At 38.8% G+C, this 24,781-nt stretch overlaps 2 long non-coding RNA genes across 4 annotated transcripts; both read right to left on the bottom strand.

The window, feature by feature from the left end:
• Nucleotides 1-13,273: 13,273 nt before the first annotated feature.
• Nucleotides 13,274-24,716, bottom strand: LOC118666382. Of its 3 annotated transcripts, none has more exons than XR_004970953.1 (4): nucleotides 24,531-24,716; nucleotides 23,449-23,727; nucleotides 15,802-15,943; nucleotides 13,274-13,563 (listed from the first exon to the last, which is right to left on the bottom strand). It is a non-coding gene; the product is annotated as an uncharacterized LOC118666382 (long non-coding RNA). The 3 variants fall into 3 exon arrangements; XR_004970951.1 differs by having other exon boundaries at nucleotides 24,557-24,716; XR_004970952.1 differs by lacking the exon at nucleotides 23,449-23,727 and having other exon boundaries at nucleotides 24,557-24,713.
• On the bottom strand, nucleotides 20,237-21,196 carry LOC118666384. Its single transcript, XR_004970957.1, has 3 exons — nucleotides 20,972-21,196; nucleotides 20,592-20,738; nucleotides 20,237-20,403 (listed from the first exon to the last, which is right to left on the bottom strand). It is a non-coding gene; the product is annotated as an uncharacterized LOC118666384 (long non-coding RNA).
• Nucleotides 24,717-24,781: the final 65 nt, after the last annotated feature.

The raw sequence follows: 24,781 nt of genomic DNA, 5'->3' as shown, positions 1-24,781 counted from the left end.
CCTGCTGCCATCTGGATTTCAGACTTCTGGACTCCTGAACGGTGAGAAAATACATTTCTGTTGTTTTGAAGCCACTGAGTTTGTGGTATTTTGTAATGGCAGCCCTAGGTAACTGATGCAGGGAGTAAACTCATGTTTTAGTAAAGTGAGAAGTGGGAAAACAACATGGTTGGGAAAACAACAATGAAACATCCTTGGGACTAGGGAAAAGGCTGAGATCACTGGTAGTTCCTAAAACCTCGGGGCATTTCCCTGACGTTCTCTCTAGGAGGAGATGCCTCCTCCCCCAGAAATCATGTTTCCTGATTGTCTGGAAAACCTGCAGTTATTTTGAGTCTATTGTCCCATTTCTATGAAAGTGTTGGAAATATGTTGCTCCCCAGGAAGTCTTACCCTTATCCTTCACCAGCCTGGCTTTTCAATAATGACATTTCTGCTTGCAGCTGCTCTGAGAAGCCTGTACTTGAGGGCAGCCTCCCAGGCACCTGTCTCTGCCTGGCTGCCTGACTTCTCTCCTCTGGAATGAGAAGAAATAACAGCCAGCACTGTCCTGTGATGTTTCGGTGTTTTTGTTCACTCTGTTCTCTGCCTGGAGTGCTCTAAGTCCCCTCAGGGAGCCCCCCTGCCGGTTCCTGGAGACTTGTCCAAACGACTCTGGCTCCCAGGACGCCTCCCTGGAACCACAGGATCAAGGATGTTTTTCCTTCTACGTCCCACAGAGCTGGAGCACTTTTATTACAGGACTTAGCAGGCTTTATTACAGCTCACTGTTAATGTATCTATCTTGCCTGAGACACTCCAGAGGAAGTGTTATTCATGTCTGAGTTACCAGAACGTAGTCTAGAAGCTGGCTCAGTAAGTGCTTTTCATATAAGTTAAGGAAAGCACTATCTCCAGTAACCAAAGTTTCCTGAAAACACACAACTGCTATCGTTTAACTTCATCTATTTTGGATTTCAAGCCATTAGAATTTGGCAACAAAAGGAAGTAACATAAAACTTAGTGTATCCTTCCTGAGCAAAGAGTTCAGTGCAGAATTCTGGAGGTAAGTGTTTGCTGCTTTGCAGTTATGATCAGAGAACTTATTTCCTGGAGATGACAAGGGCAATGTCACCCCTAGGACTGCAAAGGTTCTGAACACATGGGAGGTAGGCTCTTCCCATTTCAATTAGAGCTTGGAAAAGGCTTTCCAGAATTAACCACCGAAGAAGCACGCTGTGCCATATTTCCTTTGTCTGGTCACCACAGAAAGCTGCGTAGCAGATGGCACTCAATGAGATGCTATTACTCCACGGTCTATTCAAATGCCTTCTTTCATCGTGTTCTGTTTGGAGTTATACCTAGAGTTTCATGTATTTGAAAAAAATTCAGAATGAATCCTCAGCTGTAGAAGAAAAATTGACTGTGCTCTAAGCTTATATGTGAATATGCCCCATAGAAAAGATGAAAACGTTCAAGTGAACAGAAGCTGAGGGCAAACAGAAGAGGAAGGTTTGGGTAGGTATGTCTGTTCCCATGGGAACATAGGGCTGCTGCCAACAAAATCCATGGGAAAGGCTACAGACTTTTTCTATGATTCAGGCTAAAATTAAATTTGTAAAGGAGTCAAAATACACATGAATCATCTCCTCTTTCAACCACTACGATTATTATCATTTCCCAGTCAAAAGCTGGCCAAGAGTCACAACGACAACCAGACTGTTGTGACAACTGAAGATGTTTGAACTAAATAATCTCTCCACCAAGAAATCCCAGCAGCTTCTAACATCCACTACAGGCCATCTACATTCCTTCACCTATCAAGACCATCTGGTACAATGGTCTCTATATCACCTAATTTGTGACCAATTCCTCATTTTGGTCAGGTTGGTCTTCTCACTGTCCCCTGTACATTCGTGTTTGTTCATAATTCCAAAACTTTACTTCCACTCTGTCTGTCTTCCAGTGCATTTTTCCTCTTCACCATCTGTTCAAACCAATTTATTCTTAAAATCCAGTCCCAGTATCACAACCCTATGACTGGAGCCTGTTTGAGAGCTAGTCCAGGGACTGCCCAATGGTAGCTGTAGTTTTGGTGATAAGTTCATTGATAGAATCACCGTGAACAGAGTAAGTGGGAGGGAATAAGTACCCTCATATCTCTCCTCCTACATTCTGATCTCCTCCTGGTACCTCCCACTGGCCAGAGGATGACATCGTCCATGCAGGTCAGCCTTCCAAGACAAAGAAAATAGTAGAGAAGAGTCAATGGTCTAGGAAGAATAAAAGAATAACCAGAATAGGTGTTTATTAACACTTTCCTGCCTGTTTCCTCAGGAAAGAAAAATTGGGGTGGACAAGAAAGGTGTTAGGTTTACAAGGACATCGGTTATAGAAAGTGTACAAAGTCTGTCATTTTAAATGGATGAACATTTGTGACATGGACCCTTAGTATCTTTGTGTTGTACAATGTTGACCTCAAGGATTTCTCTAAAAGCATGAGAAACCGGCACTAGAAGTTTCATTTATTCATATAAACCAGAGAATATAGCTAATTCAAATTTAATAGAAAACTATAACAATGTTCAGTCCTTATCAAGCAGCAATTATATATATTTTTTAATTTAAAACATAGTGAAATTAACATTAAATTACCTGGAATATAATATTTGGAGGAAGACTATGGGACTAAGCTTCAGACCTGAATCTCTGCATTTGGAATTGGGATTTAAGAAGAAATATTCTAATGGGTAGGGAAGCAAAATGTATCCTGGTGCCAGATTTCTAGCATCTTGAGTCATGAAAACCTGACATTGCTTTAATTTTGTAATACTCCTCTGATCCCTGACCTATAAAAGTATTACGTGGAGCTATTTACCAAACTCATCAACCCATGACACATCCATAAACCCAAACTTGCCACGGTATTTTAGTTGTGTTAATGTTTTTGTGAAGGGCAAAGGATGCTGAGGACTCCTGGGTCCACACATACATACATACCTATACACCCCAGCACTAGCCATCTTCTCTCTTCAGCAAAATTACTCTTGCTTCCCATTTTTGTTTTCCAAAACAGGCCAAGGTAAGTAAGTAAAATCAAAACATCAATATGTTGAAGATACCTTTTATTATACCCAGAAGTATCTTAATATGATGGGAAACAATAAACATTATACCAATTTGCTTTGAGAAATCAAGTAGCTGATTATCCATCTACACTCAAATATGTGAGATACCCACTTCCTTGGTTTGGGGGTTATTCTTTAAACTAGATCTTTTCCTGAAAAGAATTCTCTAACGATATCTCAGGGAAAACACTGGCTGAACTCAGGAGTTAGTTCTGTCTTTAGGAATGCTGGAGGTGCAGTGCAGCATTTTGAGTATCAGAAGATTTATTTACAACTTGTTCATCCTAATATTATTTTATTAGTGAGTTGACTTGATACTAAGCTAGCCTAGATTGGGTTTCTCCAGAACAGATCCTGAGACTAAAATTAAGGCCAGGAGTTATTTGGAAGGTAATATTGGGAAGCATCGCCAGGGAAGGGAAGGAGCCAGTTAGAGGATGCGTTCATGAGGAGGTGACTGTGTGGGGAACTGGGCTCATGTCTACTCTGGGAGGTGATGTAGAGCATACCCAAGAGTGGTACCACCCAAAGGATGAGAAAGATGGAGGATTTAGCCACTAATTCCCATCTGTCATTAGTTTGAAGGCTATTCCTAGGGATGTTAACTCCCTGGCACTTCAGCCTGCCTGGCACCCAGCACCTCCTGTGGTTAGAGAAAGCTCTTGGGCTAAGGGATGCAGGCATTGGCAATAGAAAGCTATCACCATGTATAGGAATGTTGAGTAACAAGTGACTATGAGCAATGCACCAAAAGTATAGGCATAACTGATTATAAACACACTATTAAAGTTTCCTCTTGGTGGGAGGAAGCCAAAAGGCCAGCAACAGATGGTGGCAAGATATGGAAAGCAGAAACTGTAATTCTTCTGTTAGCAGTCCTATTTCTTCCCACACATGATCTTTGAAGGCTTCACCTCAACCCCAGACTGAAGATCAGGCTAAGGGAGGCCTGAGAAAAGTTTCTCCTTATCTTCTCAGAAGACACTGGGACAGGTTAGGAGACCAGCTTTATAAAGCACAACCAGCAAGAGTTTGCAGTGCCTTTCTGATAAACGGAAACTTAGTGTCACACTCCAAGGAAATATTTCTTTTTTATGCTGTAAATTTTAATCATTTTATTTCCCTACGGGCTTGAAAGCCACAGGATTACCCCTTCAAAGGGAGATATTGTTCTTCAATAAAAGTTCCGCACAGTACTTTCCCTTTATATTTTTTGGTATGGCCCTGTTTCCACTTAAGTCGCAGCCTTATAAGCTTTTTGTACCTCTTAACATCAAACTAAATGAGCAACTCAGACTTGCATTGTGTTTCCTAATTTGGGAAATGGAGGAGGATGCAGGAAAGGAGAGTTTTCCTGCTCTAAGATTCCAAGGTGCTACAAAAAGACAATGGTTGATGTTGTTTCTAGAAAACAGGTTCTCCTATAACTTTTAGGCTGATTTCCTTATCTCTCCACTTTATTGGACAAAAGATTCCTTTCAATAAAGTGAGAAGGACAAGATAAGGAATACATAGTTAACTAGGTATGTGTGTGGTAGTAAGTGTTCTGGACAAAGGAACCTCATGTGAAACATGTTAGGCCAAAGTAATAGCTCATGACAACATGATTAATATTTCTAGTCATTAGGGAAATGCAAATTAATACTAAATTGAGATAGTACTTCACACCCACTAGAATGGGTAAAATTGAAGAATGAAAATATCAGGTATTGATGAGACTGTGGAACAATTAGAATATATATATTCACCATATATATATATATATATATATATATATATATATATATATGCTGGTGGGAGCACTATAATGATATAATCACTTTGACAAAGGGTGGTAGTTTCTTATAAAGTTTAACATATGCTTTCTTTATGATCCAGCAATTGCAGTCCTAGGTAATTATCCAAGATAAGGGAAAATATATGTTCACAAAAGGTCTTGTACAAGAATATTCATAGCAGCTTTATTCACAATAGCCAAAAATGGAAAGCACCTCAAATGTCCATCAACAAGAAGCTGGGTAAACAGGTTTTGGTATATTACTACTTGTCAATAAAAAGGATGAATTAGCGTACTGATACATGCCACAACATGACTGCATCTCACAAATGTAATACTGAGAAAAGAAGTGGACACAAAAGGGTATATAAAAATGGCATTTCCACTTACATGAAATTCTAGAATAGGCAAAACTAACATAACGTGAAAAAAAATCAGTTGCTTTTGGGGGGTAGAGAGAAAACATGGGAAGAAAGGAGGAAGACCTCATGAAATAGAAATCTGGTGAGGGTGTAGGTACACAGGTGTATCTAGTTGTCAAAACCATTCAATTAACACTTGTGTGTTTCATTGTATGCAAAATTTACCTTAAAAGCTGTAAAAGTAGTAATAACCAAATGAAGGGGCTGGCAAGTGGGTGGTATAGATGAAACGAGTGATAGAATATTTAATTGTTGAAGTTGTGTGAAAAAGTGGGATTTAATATACTATTTTGTTTATCTAGGTTTGAAGTTTTCCACACACAAAAAGTTTTTTAAAAAAGACACTAAGCAAAGATCACCAAAAGGCTTTTATGGAACTAAAAAAAGTTCAGTGTGTCTGGAGTGGAGAGTGTCTTTTCCATTCTTTCATCTCATAGGAATCTTCCCAGACAGCGGTGGGCCAAAGATACTGAACCTCTTAGTCACATCTCATTCCAAAGCATGGATGGTTACTATGACTAGCTAACATAAATGGATAATTGTGGTGGGAAAACAGATGTGTATATCTCATGTGTAAATATAACTCACCAACTATTGTTCCTTGAGGTACCTTGCCGTAATTGGAATGAGAATTCAAACGTGAGCCATTTAGCTACCATGGACTATAGACATGTTTACAGGTACAGGCTCAGACCAGCATAATCCCCTTTTTCAACCTGGTAAAGCTCCTGAGGTTGTAGTAATTAAATTATACCACAATCAGTCACCAACTAATTTAAAAAAAAAACTATAAATTTAAAATTGTGTCTGAGAATATATAAGAAATATGTCCAATAAATCATCACCTCATCACTTTGTTTTAAAACAGATTAATGACAATGCTGTGTTTCATAAGAGTCTACATCAAATTCCCTACATCTTAATGCAATGCAAGTGTATGTGTGTGAAAGCAGGGGTCTGTGTAGACTCGTTAGAGTGAATTACAGATTTATTTCTTAGGAAACATTTGAAGTTCCCTTTAATGTTACATATGAGGGAATTGAAACCAGGAGCAGTGAATCACTTGTGCAAGGTAACAAGGGATAAGACTACCACCCAGATCTTCTGATTTCTTCAAATTGAGGTAGACTTTTGCCATGTGCATGGCCATGAAATGCTTTTTATTAGCTGTGTCCACGAAAACTTTATCTTGGCAATTCATAGAATACTATACAAATACAGAATTGTTCAAAAGGTTTCCAGTCCACCAGTAAAACTACAGGATGTCTCAAAAAATGTACACACAATTCAACAGCTGTAAGTTCAATTTTTGAAAATGAAATGAATATTAATAAACACTGCTTTTATAATTATTCAAAGTGTGTGTCTACATTTTTTGAGGACATCCTATAGTCTTTTGCCAGATGGAGATTACAATACTGGGCCAGGGTGATGTCTTTTTTTCCATTTATTTTTTTAAAATATATTTTTATTGATTTCAGAGAGGAAGGGAGAGGGAAAGATAGAAATATCAATGATGAAAATCATTGATCGGGTGCCTCCTGCATACTCCACACTGAGGATCAAGTCCACAACCTGGGCATGTATCCTGACCAGGAATAGAACCGTGACCTCCTGGTTCATAGGTTGACGCTTAACCACCGAGCCATGCCAGCTGGACTGCCCATTTTTTAAAAAATATGTTTTTATTGATTTTAGAGAGAGTGAAAGGGAGAGGAAGGGAAACATCAATGTGAGAAACACTCATCAACTGCCTCCTGCATGCCCCCTACTGGGGATCGAGCCTACAATCCAGGCATGTGCCCCAACTGGGAAATGTACTGGTGACATTTTAGTGCATAGGTTGATGTTCAACCAACGGAGCCACTCCAGAAGGGCTCTCTGTCCATTTTGGGTTAATTTTTGTATATGGTGTGAGGTAACTTCATTCATTTGCATGTGGGAATACTGAACTTGAGTTTAGAATTTTCCCTTCTTTCTGAAGTACATTCTTTATTTTTTAAATAGTTTTATTGACTTTTAGAGAGAAAGAGAAGAGAGCAGCATTGATGTGAGTGTAACATCAATCGGGTGCCTCCTGCACACACTCCCACTACTGGGGATCAAGCCTGAAACCTGGGCATGTACCAGAATCAAACCAGCAACCCCTTGGTACATGGGACAACGTCCAACCAACTGAGCCACACTGGCCAGGACTGAAGTACATTCTTTAAAAAGTTCCTTGAGGGAAGGTTTCTTGGTAGTAAATCCAATCTACTGTATGTTAGTCTAAAAATGTCTTTATTGTCATTTTTCTTGAAAACAGAAAAGCTAATCCAGAAACCTAGGTTGACAATTATTTTCTCTTCAGGACTTTGAAGATATCATTCCACTGTGTTCTGGCTTCCATTGTTGCTATTGAAAAATTTGGTATCTACTTGTCCTCCTTTGTAAATTATCTACCTTTTTTCACTGCATACTTTTAAAGTGTTCTCTGTTATTTGATATTCTTTGGTTGTACAACAAATATATATCTTTCCTATCTTGGACTCTTATTTCTTCTTTTTGTGGGTTCATATCCTTTTATCAGTTTTGGGGAATTCTCAGCCATTATATTTTCAAATGCTGCCTTTTTTCTATTTTCTTCATCTCGGACTCCAATTAGATATGTTATCCTTATTATATCCTTCATGTATCTTAACTTCTTTCATATTTACCACCTTGTTTCTGTGTATTATAGTCTGAGTATTTCATTCAGATTTAATACTCTCTTCACCTGAATATATTCTGTTCAATTCATTCACTGAGTTAATTCAATAATTATTTTTATTTATAAATGTTCTAATTGGTTCTTTTTTCAAATATGCCTAGAATTTTTACTACATTTATATTTTGATCCTTTTTTCAGTTTTTATTCCATCTTTAATTTCTTAAAACAGTTGAACCATAATTATTTTATACTACCTACCTGATAATTTCACTATACAAATTCTCAAGAATTTAAATGTGTTATTGTTCTCTCATGATTTTCATTTGTGGTGTGTTTGTTAATTTCTTATTATATTTTATTGTATTTAAGTTTTGTAAATCAGAGGCCTCGACTGGGGAATTGTATTTGTTTTATAATGGATTCAGGGAGGCTACTGATCTGAGATCCGTGTAGTTCTCTTCAAAGATTCTGGCTTAGTGGAAGAGTCTCACTCCCCATTTTGCAGAAAGCCCAAGCTTAATCTTCTAATCCCAGTAGCTGGTATTGACACTTCCCCCCCAAGGCAATCCCAGCCTTTACATTTGTTTAAACTGTTCATTCCAGTTCTAGCTGTTCTCATTTTTCCATTTTTGGCACATGGGGATATAATTTATTTCTTGTTTGTCAGCAATGTATTAAAATTATATTTGAAATATATCCAGGTTCTAGTTAGTCATATTGTAATGGGAGAGTCATTCATCTTATCTAGTCCATCATAATCATAGCAATGAAAAGCATAAGAAATATTTTAATCTGTATCAGTGGAAGGTTGTAACTTTGGAAGAAAAAAGAGGAAGTGAGAAGTAAATAATAAGCCATGTAGACATGTTGAATAATAGGATTTGATTTATTGGACCATGATTATATCATACTTTTTTTTCTGAAGGCTAAAAAGAGGAATACATGAATTGATGGAGAAAAGTTAGTTATAAATTGTGTTATAATGTCTTGAACCAAGTTCACCTTAAATAATGAGAAAAGAAAAATGTTATATTTAACTACTTAAAATAAGTCATATTTTTATGAAATGATATGCTTCTTAAGACTAAGACTATATTTCTTCCATATGTCCAGGGCCCCAACATAGAATAAGCACTTAAGTATTCCCTGGGGTCTGAAACTGCTGAGCTAAAAATGTCTTTAAAAATCATATAGTTTAACATTTTAAATATAGAGACAAATAACTTGAACTACAGTTTTAAGCAATTTCTCACACAGCTAGTATAATAGATCATGGAAGTAGACCCAAAGTCTCCTGACTCCAGACCATGCCTGTATATTAATCACATTATACCACTGAGTTGAGTCGATATGAAATGTTCCTGTATGTGCCGTTGCATATCAAAAGAAGGGAGAAATGCTCTCTTTGAACTAATTGTGTTTTTTCCTTCCCCTTTACAGAACTGATGACTTCATGCTGAGAGCACATTTCTATGAATATAAATCCTCTACAGTACTGTGTATTTAAAAAAACAATTTACACTTTAAAGACAAAATCTTCTCTTTCACTCCTCCCACCCCGACCCCCCAACCCTTTGGTAATAGTTCAACTCCTAATCTCAGTGGTTAAGTATGGATGCTGCCCAGGAGTAAGCAGGACTCACAGGTTAGAGACCAGGAAAGAGCCGATTTGTGCATCAGACATAAATAGCAAATGTGTGATGAAAGAGGTTAAGAGGGAAAAAAGAGCTGTACATGTGTGAAGTGTGTCAGGCTGGGATCTGAACTTTTAAAAGATGGACATGCTTAGTGACTTGGGGTAGGTTTACAGGGGTGAAGAGGGAATACACACCAACTTTGTTTCTTTTTCTACCTCCCTTCATTTACTTCAACTCCGAGGCCTTAATATTCTCATCTGTAAAATGAGGATATATTCCTCAGAATTGTTATGAGAATTAAATGAGATAGTGAAAATAAAAAAGTGAATGCAGAACTTGTCACATCATCAGGCAGAGAAGCCCTTAATTTATATTATTACTGCATTTGCTGAAACTGAGGCCCACTAGCCAAGCCCTTCACGTGTGCTTTCTCCTCTGACCACCAGAGAGCACACCAATACTGCCCTTCTCAAGGGAGAAAGGCCCCCGAGTCCCACAGCCTGAGGCTGTAGAAATGCTGTGGCTAAGCCACTCTCGTATGAATTTTGCAGAAGAGCAAACCACCCTTCTTGAAAGGCATAAGCACAGTATCTGCCTTCCTCTTTATATATTAGTTGAGCAAGGAATGCACAGGATGTAAGTTAAACAGTAACTGAATATAAAATTATATGTAAATATTGAGATACACTAGGTTTCTGGCGTTAGGAAGCAAAATAACTTGAGTATTAACTTTCTTTTTTCTTTATATTTTAGAAGACTTTATTACTTTTTTGAAGTACTATACCATAGGTATAAACATTCCATTTTATCCTCACAATAACACTGTGAAGTATAACTTTCTTTTTCTTTTATATTTTGAAACACTTTATTGCTTTTTTTTGAGCTCCTATTCTACAGGTATACCTCTTTCATTTTATCCGCAAAAATAACACTGTGCACAGGGCAAAGGGCACTTTTTCCAGCTATCTGGTATGAAAAGTGAAGTGCAGAGAAGTTTAGTGACTCACCCAAAGCCACACTGGTATTTAGGGTCAGAATCTGAACTACCACTCAGATCTAAGATATCATGTGTAGGAATGCTTTTCTCTTCCCCTCACTCCATTCTTCCCTTTCTCTTTCCCTCCCTTCTTTTCTTTCCCTTCCTCCAGCTGCTCTCCCTCTCCATTTCCTTCTCCTGCTTCTTCACTATGCATATTTCAGACATATGTCAGAACTAAATAAAATGCCCAATAACCCACCATTCAAATTAAGAAATATATTACCAATACCTCTGAAGCCCACTGCATCCTACCCCCTATCTTTAACCACTATCCTGGATTTTGTAGTTATTGTTCCCTTCTCTTTCTAGTTTTATTATCTTATCACCTGTGCATCCCTACAAATACCTAGTTTGTATGATGGACTTTATGCAAATGTAATAATACCAATGTATCCTTTTTTGCTCGATATTATGTGTCTGAGATCCATTCATCAATCAACATAATGAGTTGTCACTGCTTTAGAGTACTGCATTTTATGAAGACACCACACTTTATTCATCTACTAGAGGCCTGGTGCACAGATTCGTGCACCGGTGGGGTCCTTTGGCCTGGCCTGTGCCCTTTCACAATCCGGGACCCCTCAGAGGATGTTGGACTGCCGGTTTTAGCCTAATCCCCATAGGCCAGGCCAAGGGACCCCACCGGTGCACGAATCTGTGCACTGGGCCTCTAGTATGCATATAAGATCTTTGGTTAATCTCTTCCTGCCTCCTCTCCCCCCTTCCCTCTGAGATTCATCAGTCTGTTCCATGTTTCCATGCTTGTGCGTTGAGTGTCTGCCCCCTGGTGGTCAGTGTGCATCATAGCTACTGGTCAAATGGTCGAATGGTCGGTCACTTGGGCTTTTATATATATAGATTCTACTGAGGGACATTTTGGTTATTTTCAGTTTTGTGCTATTCTGCATACAACTTCTGTTGCACATCTGCAAGAATTTTTCCAGTGAAATTACTGGCTTACAGAATGTAACTACCTACAACTATACCAGCTAATGCTAAATTGTTTTCCAAATTGATTGTACCAATTCCCATGAGTGTATGAATTCCACATTTTCATCAACTTGAAATTTTCAGAAACTTTAGCCAATTTCACAGCTTGTGTTCAGATCGTGGTTTCTAAACACCACTCTCTAATAAAAAGAACTAGAGTTTCTTGGAGAAATAAGTTGATTCCAGGGCTAGGGCAGGTAATACTTAAGATGAGTCTGGAACATCTTCCTGTGCCTAAAAGTAAGATCATGTTTCGAAACCAAAATAAAACACAGGGGCCAACTCAAAGTAGCTCCTATGTGCCAAAGCTGGAACAATTTGAGCAGCAAAATAGGAAATTATAATATTAAATTATAATATATAAATATAATAAATATCCATGAGTCCTTACTGATAGCAGGGGTCCTCAAACTACAGCCCGTGGGCCACATGCAAATACAAATATTGTATTTGTTCCCGTATTGTTTTTATACTTCAAAATAAGATATGTGCAGTGTGCATAGGAATTTGTTCATAGTTTTTTTTTTTTAAACTATAGTCTGGCCCTCCAACGGTCTGAGGGACAGTGAACTGGCCCCCTGTTTAAAAAGTTTGAGGACCCCTGAATAAGAGTAATCAATTAAATAAATAAATGGGGGAGATGGGTCAGATTTTCCTTATGGTAGAATTTGAAGTAATAAATATAAAAGGAAAAAGAAAAATACAAAATTACAATGAAATACCACAATAATAACAGTTGCAATAAAGCTTCATCAAGAGATGATAAAATTAGTGTGTGAAAGTTTGAGGAGATACAAAGTTTGCACCATTTCAAAATATCTCCTCTGAGGGAGAAGGGGGAGCTTTTGTTTGATGAGTATAAAGTTTCAGTTTTGCAAAATGAAAAGACTTCTGGAGATGGGTGGTGGTGATGGTTGCACAACATGAATGTACCTAATGTCACTGAACTATCCACTTAAAAATAGTTAAGATGATAAATTTTGTGTTATGTATATTTTACAATAAAATTTAAAAAAATATATTTCCCAAGATATTTATTAATTACAATGGGATAAACAGCAATTTTATCGTAGAGAAACTTGGCAGAGACCACCTTAACCAACTGGTAAAGGTTAATGTCACCAATAATAATACCTACCAATATCATGAACACTGTGATATGATTCAGTGTGAATATAATATTTCCTGGTATTCTTACCTATCATATATAACGTCACTTCAATATGAAAAACATCAGGCCAAGTCATACTGAGAGACGTTTGACAAAATAAACTTTTCAAAAAATAATTAAGGTTGTGAAAGACAAGGACAGACTGAGGAACTATTATAGCCTCAGGGAACTAAGGACAAACTAACAACTAAAGGTAATGTGACATCTGGGAAAAGATCCTGGAATAGGTGGAAGAGATCAACCGAAGAACTTGTATGCATGTATGCATAACCCATGGACACAGACAATAGTGGGGTGAAAGCCTGGGACAGGGGGCGGCTGCAAGGGGTCAATGGGGCGGGGGAAAAAAGGAGACATATGTAGTGCTTTCAACAATAAAGATTTTTTTTTTAACCAAACTACAGACTTTATTTAAATGTTACTAGTTTTCTACCAATGCCCTTTTTCTGTTCCAGAATCTCACATTTATTTGTTGTTTATCTTTAGTCTCCTCTAATTTTAACAATTCCTGACTTTTTCTTATTTTTCATAATCTTGATGTTTATGAGGAATACTGATCATTATTCTGTAAAATGTTTCTCAATTTGGGTTTTTCTGATGCCTTTTCACGTTTGGAGTAAGGTTATGCATATTTGTAGCAAGAATATAAAGGAAATTAGTTACATTTTTCTTGCACATCATATCCAGAGTCCCGTGATGTCAATAGGTCTTGTTAGTGTTGGTGTTGACTTCTGCAACAATAAAGATTTAAAAAATAAAAAAGGAGGAAGAAATCAACAGGATTATTACTTATTTTTTTAAAAAGAAAAAGGATGTTAGTGGAAAATGAGTGGCAAATTTGAATAAGGTCTTCAGTTTAGCTAGAAGTATTATAGCAATGTTAATTGCCTGTTTCTGACTATTGCAGTATGGTTATAGAAGATGTTAACAATAGGGGAAGCTGGGTGAAGGGTATATTCTGGCAAGTTTTCTAACAGTCTACATTTAGTTCCACATAAAAAATTTTGAAAAGTTTTTCACCAATCCAAAATTGTAAAATTGGTAACTAAGATTGTATAGAAACAGATAGAGACCAGAATATCAGCTATATTGCTGTTAAAATTTTTGAATAATAGGACTCAAGTATGAGGCAACAATAAGCTGCTTAATACTGTCCCAGATCTAGAAAGATCACCCACCCAGACAGGTCTAATCTATAAGGCCAGGGGCTTAACTGCTAAGATCACTCATGCACTTTCTCATTGCAAAGAGGCTAGGCCTCATACATTCAAAGCTTTCTCCCAAACTCATTACTTGGATAAACTGTTCCTTTTCCTCTGGGGATAAGTGAGAAGGCCAGAAAGAGGCCAGTTATGCCACACCAATACATTTCCTTCCATGTAGAAGGAAATATCAAGCACTAGGAGTAAGTGATTCCTGCAAATTACTCATCTGTAAGTTTCTGGGCCAGTGTTTTTTGTTTGTTTGCTTGGTATGGGAAGATTTTATACTATGGATTCCATTTGTTTGTTGATTGTAGAACCATCCAGATCTTCTATTCCTTCTTAAGTCAATTTTAGTAAGTTATGTAGTTTTTATTAACTTTTTCATGTCATCAATATTTTCAAACATACTGTCATAGAAGACAACTTCCACTGCCCTCTCTCCAGAAGCGAAAGTGGCCTTCTGGGTTCTGGGGCACTTCCTTCTATTTTGCCACATCCCACAAAGGCTATTCAAGTCCCCACCTGGGTGACAAGCTGTGGCTTAACCTCACAGGCAAGGAGAAAGCCTCTACTGAGAGAAAGGATTGCAGAAGTGAGCTCCCAACATCTGGAGACTCTCCTCAAAGACTCCTGATGCATATTCCGATAAACATATACCGGTAGAGAATGAAGACCACCACTTCAGCTTCCACTTCATAAGGGGAAAGAGGAAGAGAAAATGGAATAGAAGGAGAAGGAGATGCAATAGCAGCAGCAGTCTAAATGAAAGCACCAGTCAAAAGGAAGGTTCAAGAAAAGAAGAAGGTAACAAAAAGCCCAAATGACAGTGACATGGATTGAAGGAATAAGAGGAAAAAAGTCTAAGAAGAGTTGGAAAGGAGACGGTGACTCAATCTCTAAAGATTTCTAATAATAGTCTCTGGAGAATTCCTGAAAGGATCAATCAGAGATTGAAAACCCTTCAGAACCATGTTCTGTTACCTGACCAGGTTGCAGCTGTGGCTAAATATGCAAACACTGGGAAACTGATCTCACAAATATAAATTTTAAAAAATACACAATTTAAATGGTCAGGTTATAAAATGGGTTCTGTGGCTGAAGGGAGGCCATGTGATTGTGAAAAGCAAACCAGACGCATAGGGCTGAAGCAAAGAGAGCCCTGTATCCTTTAAACAAGAAGATAGACTAAAGAGAAGGAACACTGATTAAAGAGAAGGATGACAAGGATTTTCTGATTGTTCAATAGATAGTTTACTTTAACAACAACAAAAAACGGGACACACACAATCTGAAAAAGCCTTCTAGAACTTCGGTGACTTTTATATAATTCGGCCAGTTATTCCAGAAAACGTTACTAATTGACATAACTTTAGCAGTCCCCTTGGATAATTTTAGATGGACTGAAGTAAATTTGTGTTTCAAAACTGAAATCATCAGTGAAAGGGGAGGTGACATAAAGTATCAATAAGATAAGAAATTTAAATCTCATGCCATGCGATGGTGCTATTAGTCCTACATATGCCCCCACTCCTACCCTTCAATGAACTTGTGGAAAATTATCACTCCTTTATTGACTGTGTTATAAATAGAAGTGACAAAAACATATGGGAGATCTTGCTAAACAAAAATGAAGTTTTTGCTGAACAAAGTTAAGCTAAAACTTAAAAACTGATTTATATAATTCAGAAATTAATATAATTTGATTCTAGTCCCTATTCCACCACAACTCATCTCAAAATAAACAAGAGGAAAAAGTCAACTAACCCAAAGACTTGTTTCCATGAAAAGTTCTGAAGTAAATATGGCAGAATGTTAAGATGTGATAAAGCTGGGAGTGGATACACATGTTTATATATCATTCTTCATTCTTCCCAGTATGTATGGAATATTATACAATTTTTAAATCCTAAAAAACAAATGAAAAAATGATTAAGGATTAGTTAAGTGAAAAAGGATAAGAAATATAATGCAGATAGAAATAACAGCATGGGCAAAGGCACAGAGAAATAGCATTGGAAGTATAGGTAAGATGCTTGATGAAGGTGCTTAGCAAGGATATAAGAGAAATGGGAAAGTGATCAGTCAAGTCCTAGTGAAAGGAAGTCAGAAGACACAGCGAACAGAGGTGTCTAGTGGACAGCGGGAACAATTAAACACTCATTACACATTCCAGGGACAAGAAAGCGAACCATCATAAGCTGAGCATGATAATGTAGCAGGCACTTTAAATACACTGTCCCATTTAATCTTCCCAACAGTACCACGATAGATATCATTATTTCTATTTTACATACGAGGACCCTGAAGATCAGAGAGGTTAACTAACTTGACCAAGATCACACAACTATTAACGAGGATTCTGTCCACATGTATGTTTCTAAAGCCAGTATTCTCTTTTTTAAAAATCAGGTCTTTTTTAAAGTTATAAATTCTATACCATAAAGTGCACCCATTTTAGCATACAATTTAATGAGTGTGAGTTTAATATAATTGTGCACCCATTACCACAATCCAATGTTCAATTGACTGAAATTCTATCCATTCTGACCATTGCTCAGACTTTCTCTCTACCATTATGTATCTAAACTTCTCACATCCCTGCCAACTTCTCACCTTCAACCCCTCCCTCCGCATAATTAAGTACTCCCCTCCCACCAAAACACCTTGTGAGTCTTAATTAATTGCACCTGCACTTATACTTGTTGGACTGTAATTAATAATTCATGAGTTGGTCTCTCTCCTACTAGGCCATGCTCCTTGGCGATAAGGGCAATGTTTCATTTATCTTTATCTCTTGCTCTTGGCACAGTTCATGGTAGGTACTAAAAGTACTGTTAATTCACTTAATTCAAAATTCCCAACGCAAGTTCTTAAGCGTCAGGAGACATTCAATGAGTAATTTGTTACTTTTTGGCTTAATTTGCTGGTTGAGACCAGATCTCAGGCGTTTCTCAAGGTTTTAATTGTTTTCTCATTTTCCCTTTTCCTTTTTGGCTCTTCTCTACCTCCTATCCTCAACACACACACTTTTTTGAGAAGTTAGAGATGCAACAAAGCATAAGGAAATATATAAGTTTAGGCAAAGAGGAGTACTTATAACATAATAAATTTTACTAAATTTACTCTTTTGGGGAGCTAAAAAATGTAACATTTTCCATAATATGTCGCTAAAGTTGGTCTGTTTTTAATATTTTGTCTAATACAGTTGTTTTTGGAGCTGAGGACACAGGTTCTTTCCTATTGGTCTTAAAAATAATTTCTAACAGAAGGGGAGTTTTGGCAAGCTATAACTGCCTGGCCTTTATATCCTTGTTTACGTTCCACGGGTGAAGAAATGTAGGTCATTTGGACTGCGGTTCTGTGCTCCAGCTGTCATTGAGACCAGGGATTGCAGCAACCCGAGTTTCAGCATGTCATCTCACCAGGAATCACCAAGCATCAGAGCCTTTGCCATTACCCACCTTATAAATCCTGAGTAGTTGACAGAATACGTATGGGCTAACCTTACTTGCTAATTTTTACAACTTGTGGTTGCCAACAGGTGTTTTACCTATTTCTCTTATCTGACACCTCACAGAGAGCTGATGTCAGAGACTAGTTCATATCCCTTCTTCCTCCCTCAACTGGCATAAAAAGACCAACATTCAGTTGTTGGTAATGACTGATGGTTTTTGTCATTATTCTTTACTTGAAAACTCACTAATAAATGAGGCCAGTGAAGCTATTTTCTTAATTTATTTAAGATTCTGTGAGGAGTCAACTGAGAAACATAAAAAGCTTTGCCTCACTGATGTTGGAGTCACCGATCTATAGGTAAAGTAGCTTCTCTCTGGACACAGCACAGCACTTACAAGTAGCTATAGAAATGACAGCTCTCAAAGCCAAGTTCTGGGATCTCAGGTAGCCTAGAAAATGTTTACCATACAAGGAAAAGATGTTTTATAGAACAAGCCTTCGTTTAGAAGCTTAGGTGATTTCATTTATAAATAGAACGTATTTTGTCTACTGTTGTGATTTTTTATACCATTTTAGATTTCTTTAAATTTTTTCCCCTTTGTGTATTTTTTTTTACATCCCTTAGGCTTCATGTTATCTCAGCTCACTAGCATCTGTGGCCTGGCACTTGTTTTGACTACGTAATCACATGTCTTTCCCTACATAGTGCAGCCTCTGAAACCTTATCTGCTAGGACCAGCCTTCCCTGCCCTTAGGAGGGCCTCCCAGTTATTTGCTGTACCTATTTTTCTTCAGAAGAGAACAAGAGAAAATCAACAAGGTTGATTTTGTTCCACACCTAAAAAACATATATTTTTAAAGTTAAAATGTATTGAGCTCTTTCTATGTGTCAACTTGTTTAAATAATGTAAATTCATAAGGTAGGTATCATTACTGTGCTCATGATACAACAGAAGAAATGAGGCAAGGATGTTAAGCAAGTTGCCCACGATCATATGATCAGTACAGAACAGACTCAGAGGTGGACTGGCTCCAAAGCCCACACTCTTGCCCATTATTGTACTTCTTCTGAACCTCTGAATCACATTTCCCTGTTGGATAATTAGTCCCCAGTAGTACCCTTGCATTAGAGACTCAGCCTGAGAGTTAGGAAACTTGGATTCTTGTTCTGTGTTTTAACTTGGGAGGAAAGAGCATTGTAGGTAGGGAAAATGCATGTACAAAGGTCTAATGGCCAAAGGGAGGACGAAGAAAGCCAATATTAGGAGCAAAGGGAACCACTGCAGTGTTTTAAGCCGTGGGAAGTGGGGGGTTAGCTGTAATCTGATCACAAATATATTCTTTCTTTAAAAAAGTAAATTACATTACATTTGGATTCTTTTAAATAAATTTATCTTAGAGAGAGGAAGAAAGGGAGGGAGGAAAACATTGATGATGTGAAAGAGACACATCGATTGGCAGCCTCCCATATGCACCCCGAACCAGCAACCTGCGTATGTGCCCTGACTGGGAATCGAATCCATCACAGGACAACACTCCAAGGAACTGAGCCACACCAGCCAGGATGACCACAAAGATATTCTACCAATATCACCCTGGCTGCTTAAAAGAGAGCAAAAGTAGATTTAGGAAGATTTGTTAGGAGTCTATTGAGAAAATCCAGGCAAGAGGTGATGGTGGCTTGGGCTAGGCGCAGCGGTTCTTAGCCTGTGGGTCGCGACCCCTTTGGCGGTCGAATGACCCTTTCACAGGGGTCGCCTAAGACCATCCTGCATAGCAGATATTTACATTACGATTCATAAGAGTAGCAACATTACAGTTATGAAGTAGCAATGAAAATAATTTTATGGTTGGGTCACAACATGAGGAACTGTAATTAAAGGGCCAGAAGGTTGAGAACCACTGGGCTAGGGTATTGGTAGTGTGTGTGTGTGTGTGTGTGTGTACACACATACACAGGTGTACAAGAGTGGAGTGGGGTGAGGGGATGGGAAAATATTTTTTTAAACATGTACCATGGATTAAAACTGCTTTTGATTAGATTATGTAAAAAGCCTTTAACAAAACATTCCAGAAGCTACATTTCCAATAAGTGTTACTGCCTTCAAAGTGCCATGGTGAGAGGTTCATATACCCATTTCAGTGATGCTTCATGGCTCTAAACAATTTTGGAAAGCCTCGTCTAAAATTTCCTTCTAGATATAAGGAAATGAGCTAAACTAGAAAAATAGGCTTACTGATATATATATATATATATATATCATCATCAGTTTAGCTCATAAACTTGTTTTGACTACGTAATCACATGTCTTTCCCTACATAGTGCAGCCTCTGAAACCTTATCTGCTAGGACTAGCCTTCCCTGCCCTTAGGAGGGCCTCCTAGTTATTTGCTGTATCTATTTTTCTTCAGAAGAGAACAAGAGAAAATCAACAAGGAACTAAACTAGAAAAAATAGCCTTACTGCTATATATATATCACTATCATACTTCATAAATCCCAGAAGCTAAGGGAACTATGTGTAGTGCTGTTAAATTGCTGCAGGGTTTATAAGAACTTTCTTTTATGACTTTGACCTTCCAATGTATACAGTGAGGTCAAATAAGAAAATACCTCATCAAAAAATGAGGATATATTCTTTTGACTAAGAGTAAGCCAACTCAGGAGACTCAAGGCAGAAGAAATTCTTGGATAGTCAAGATTTTTATTTTTTTAGGGAACAGATAATACATATATTCCAGAAGATTGACAGCAAATTTCCCATGGGGGGAGCAGGGGAGAATGGTGTTATATCCATCAGTTTTAAGGAACAGTGGGAAGCATGGTGGACACAGTTCAAATTTCAGACCCAAGCTGTGCCTAGCTGTGCAGGCTTGGACCAATTCTCTCTTTGAGCCTTACTTTCCTCATCTGTAAAATGGAGATACATATACCAGGAGTTTTGTGAGGTTTTACTAATGGAGCTCTGATTTCCAACCCGTCCCCCAATTTTCTCTCATTTAACCACCTTTTCTTCAGGTTAAAGAACAGGAAACCCTGAGAAAAGTAAGGATTAAAAGACAACCCTCCAGGTGTTTTCAGGCTTTAACTGGATTTACCTTTCTTAGCTCTGCAATACCAGGGCCCAGAAAAAAGAATTCCTAGTGCTTTATCACCTTCAGCAAAGCAAGGTAGGAGTGCTGTGGTTCAACAGACATTCCCAGAGCACCCTGTCATTCAAGGAAACAAGTAGCCCGTTTAAATACCTGAGTCTTTTTTTTTTTTTTTAAATATATTTTATTGATTTTTTACAGAGAGAAAGGGAGAAAGATAGAGAGTTAGAAACATCGATGAGAGAGAAACATCGATCAGCTGCCTCCTGCACATCCACTGGGGATGTGCCCGAAACCCAGGCACATGCCCCCGACCGGAATCGAACCCGGGACCCTTCAGTCCGCAGGCCGCTCTATCCACTGAGCCAAACCGGTTTCGGCAATACCTGAGTCTTTTTAAGAAAATGAAACAAACTCAATGCTCAAGAGTAGGAGATTGGTTGAACTGTGAGATATAATATCCAAAGGCACACTCACGCAGTGGAATTATATATATTGAAGAATATTAAATGGCATGGGGAGATGTTCATGATACATTAAGTAAATACTGCTGTAAAACAATATATATACTATGGATTCCAGTCTTTTATTTTTAAAATATATTTTATTGATTTTAGAGAGGAAGGGAGAGGGGGAGAGAGAGAGAAACATCAATGATGAGAATCATTGATCGGCTGCCTCCTTTACTCCCCACACTGTGGATCGAGCCCACAACCCAGACATGTGACCTGACCAAGAATTGAACCATGACCTCCTGATTCATAGGTTGATGCTCAACCACTGAACCATGCCGGCTGGGCTGAATTCCAGTCTTTTAAAAAATAATGTATTTACAGGGACAAAATAGAAAAAAAAAATTGTTAATAAATTTTGAGTGGTAAGATTATGGGTGTTTTAAATTCTTTTCTAAACCTAATACAATAAATGTAATATTTGTTAATAAAAAGTTATAATACATATGATACAGCATCTGAAAACTCCACAGGGCAGAAATTGTGACTACTTTGTTTACCGCCACCGAAAAAAACAGCATTTAAAGAAATTAGTGTTTTTTCTAAGCAGAATGTGTAAAAGGGGAAAGTGCCTCTTTTGATTTTCTACAAGTTTCCTCCTTTTTCAGGCAGTTATTTTTTCCCCAGAATTAAGAGTGGAAAAAAGAAAATCAGCCTGCCTCTTTTTCTGCCCCAGGATGCTCACTGCTGAGATTTAGAGTAGGGAAATTTCACATAATACAGACGTCCCAATACCGGAGGCTCCTGGATCTGCCACTGGTCTGTACCCTCTTGGCCATTCACTTCCTGACAGGCGCCTCTGTGGGTAGCAGTGAGGTAACTGGGGAAATTCCTGTCTTATAACCTCTACAGATATCCTGCAAAGGGGAGGAAAGCCCAAGGCCCAGAGTTTCTTGAGTTTTTAAAATAAGGGTACTTGTAAGTAGTTAAAACACTCTACTGTAATTGTTAAGAATCAATACCATTTACTGAATGCTTTCCAAAAGCCAGACATATACTGCATTATCTCATTTAATTTTCACACTGGTCACTTAGGTATTATCCCTATTTCACAAAGACAGGCTAAGGTCAAGCAATGTACCTTCAGAGACTGCAAAATTATTTCAAAATTGCCTCCATTATTCTCCTCTGTGAGATGAGGATTCTCCGTTTTAACACGTGAAAGAAAGGACAGGTGGCTTTCAAATCCCTGGTGTGGGTCTCTATGGCTGATCCCTTGGAGCAATTCCAGTTTTTTTGGTTTCAATAGATGAGTCCTGCCCTAACCAGCTTGGCTCAGTGGATAGAGCGTCGGCCTGTGGACTCAAGGGTCCCAGGTTTGATTCCGGTCAAGGGCGTGTACCTTGGTTGCGGGCACATCCCCAGTGGGGAGTGTGCAGGAGGCAGCTGATCGATGTTTCTCTCTCATCGATGTTTCTGATTCTCTCTATCCCTCTCCCTTCCTCTCTGTAAAAAAAATCAATAAAATATATTTTAAAAAAAATAGATGAGTCCTGTACTTAGTAGTGCAATGGAAGCCAAACATGGGCCTATATCACTAGATTATGAGTGGCAGATTTTAATCCGACACCGAAGGAGTTAGGGTGTGGTAGGAGACTAGATACTACTGCAAACAACCAGGTCAGGATGTGTCTTGACAACTCTCAAGACAAGGAGACAGTCCTGTACATGGGATATAGGACCAACGAATTCTGGAGTTTACTGGAGGGAGGAAGGGAGGGAAGGAGCCCATGGCTCTGCCAGGGGAGAACGAGGCAGAATAGCTCAGGTGAGTGGATGGTGTTCTGATGCTTGGTGGACCAGCTCAACCCTACCTACAAAGGAATCCTGTGTAAATTTTGGCCAGGTATGTATGCTATCATAAAATAGTATTTTATTGAACAAGACAATCTGCTACCCAATCCTTAAAGTACAATACTTGTTAATATTGATTTTCTGATATACACACATAATAAAAAGAAAGACAAAGAGACAACATGGCTATAATAAATTATGGTGTTTTCATTTCTTGTTTGGATGAAACTGGAACTTTTCCAAGAGTTGTTTGAAGTAAAATAGGGACTTGAGACACTGAGTTATTTTCATAGTATTGACACTGCTTGCTATATCAAAATCAAATTCCTCAAGGTTGGTCTTAATGCAAGTTAATTTTAAAATCTGTAATCTTGATTTTAAAGAATTTATTGTCTTTTTTTTGGCGGGGGGGGGGGGGGGGAGGGGAGAGAAGCTGCAGAAAAGGAAGCATTTTCCTAGAATTATGAGTTAGCAACCTTGCAAGGGTCCTTGTCCAAGTTCTGCCCCCAACCAGCTAAATAATTCTGAACAAATCTCTTAAGCTTCAGAGTCCTCACCTGCACAACGAGATTCTAAAAGGCAGATGCGATGGCTGACATTGTTGATGTTCTAATAGAATCTAGGTGACAAGATAGCACTCCATGGGTATCCACAACAACAGTAAAACTAAATCCCATGAGCAGGTGCCCTCAAGTGCAGCGTTGGGTATTCCCGAGTGTCAAATGCTTACAGACACCGGTGAACGGCCGTCTTTGTCCTCAGAGTATGGATGGTGGGCATTCTGAGTTAGAGAGCTTTCTGGGAAAACTTCCCCTTCCCTTGGTCCCCCGTGCATCCTGGAGGAAAGGAAGAGCAAGTGGGGTAAGAATATACGATCTGGAAGTTGTATTCCTGGGAGTCAGGTCTGGAAGGTGCCTCCTCCACTTGCAAGCTGCACCCTGATCTCTGAGGTCCGGGGCGGAAATGTTCTGCTCTAACAAGGCCCGTGAGATAGGGAACCAACTACAGACACTTAGGTCTCCATGAATCCAACACATAGCCTGCCGTGGAGTTCAACAACGTGGAAAGGTCACTTTTTCGAATTTTTGTTTAATTATTCTGAGGACCTGCTTGGCAGGCACCAAGCTACGGGGCTTGTGATGAGGATGAATCAGGAAGTCCTCCAAAGAGGACGCTGACACCAGGCAGGGCAGCTTCTTAGAAATGGAGAAGGGGAGATTCCCATGCGGCCAGGCACGCGTACTATTCCTTATCATTCCCACCTACTCAAAAGGTCTGACTGTGTGCTTCAAAGCCTGGTGTGGTGGTTCTAGCTAGCCTGAGAAGCTTCGGGTATTTTTTTAAATAGGTTTCTCTTGTTCAGTAACTGTGGCCTCCAAATTTATAATTCTCCTCTTTCCACTCCATCCTCCCTTCATCTGTGGTAGAAGCTTTCGTGCCTTGCATTTATCACTGTTCTCTCCCAACCAAAACAGTGCCAGGGAACAGCCTACGGGGCATCCCTACGAAAGCACTAAGAGAAAGCGCGGCTCAGCTGCTGCCCAGACAGCCGGCACTTTAAAGGCTTTTGTTTCCATCACGATTTAAGACTTAAAACCAACGAGGAAAGCGGGAGCTTTGCCCCGCAAGAACTACCCACTTTCATCCCGGGTTGAAGTCTCCCACCTTAAAAAAGGCATCGCCTCATCGCCTCCAGGATCCCGCCGACACTTCCGTACACCGGCAGGTACTTGATTTCTTTACGACGCGAAACTCTCTCTAGCACCTCAGCCTGTCAAGACCGCCCCAGGCCTGAGGCTTTTCTATCGCGGGTTCGACTTCTCTATTTTTCCAGACCCAAGCCCGCCCACCGGCGTCGAGGTCAGCTCTTTATTGGTCCTGACGTGTGCT

This window comes from Myotis myotis, unplaced genomic scaffold (genome assembly GCF_014108235.1).
Source record: "Myotis myotis isolate mMyoMyo1 unplaced genomic scaffold, mMyoMyo1.p scaffold_m19_p_11, whole genome shotgun sequence".
Lineage (NCBI taxonomy): Eukaryota > Metazoa > Chordata > Mammalia > Chiroptera > Vespertilionidae > Myotis > Myotis myotis.
This window is presented reverse-complemented; position numbering and strand designations above follow the sequence as displayed.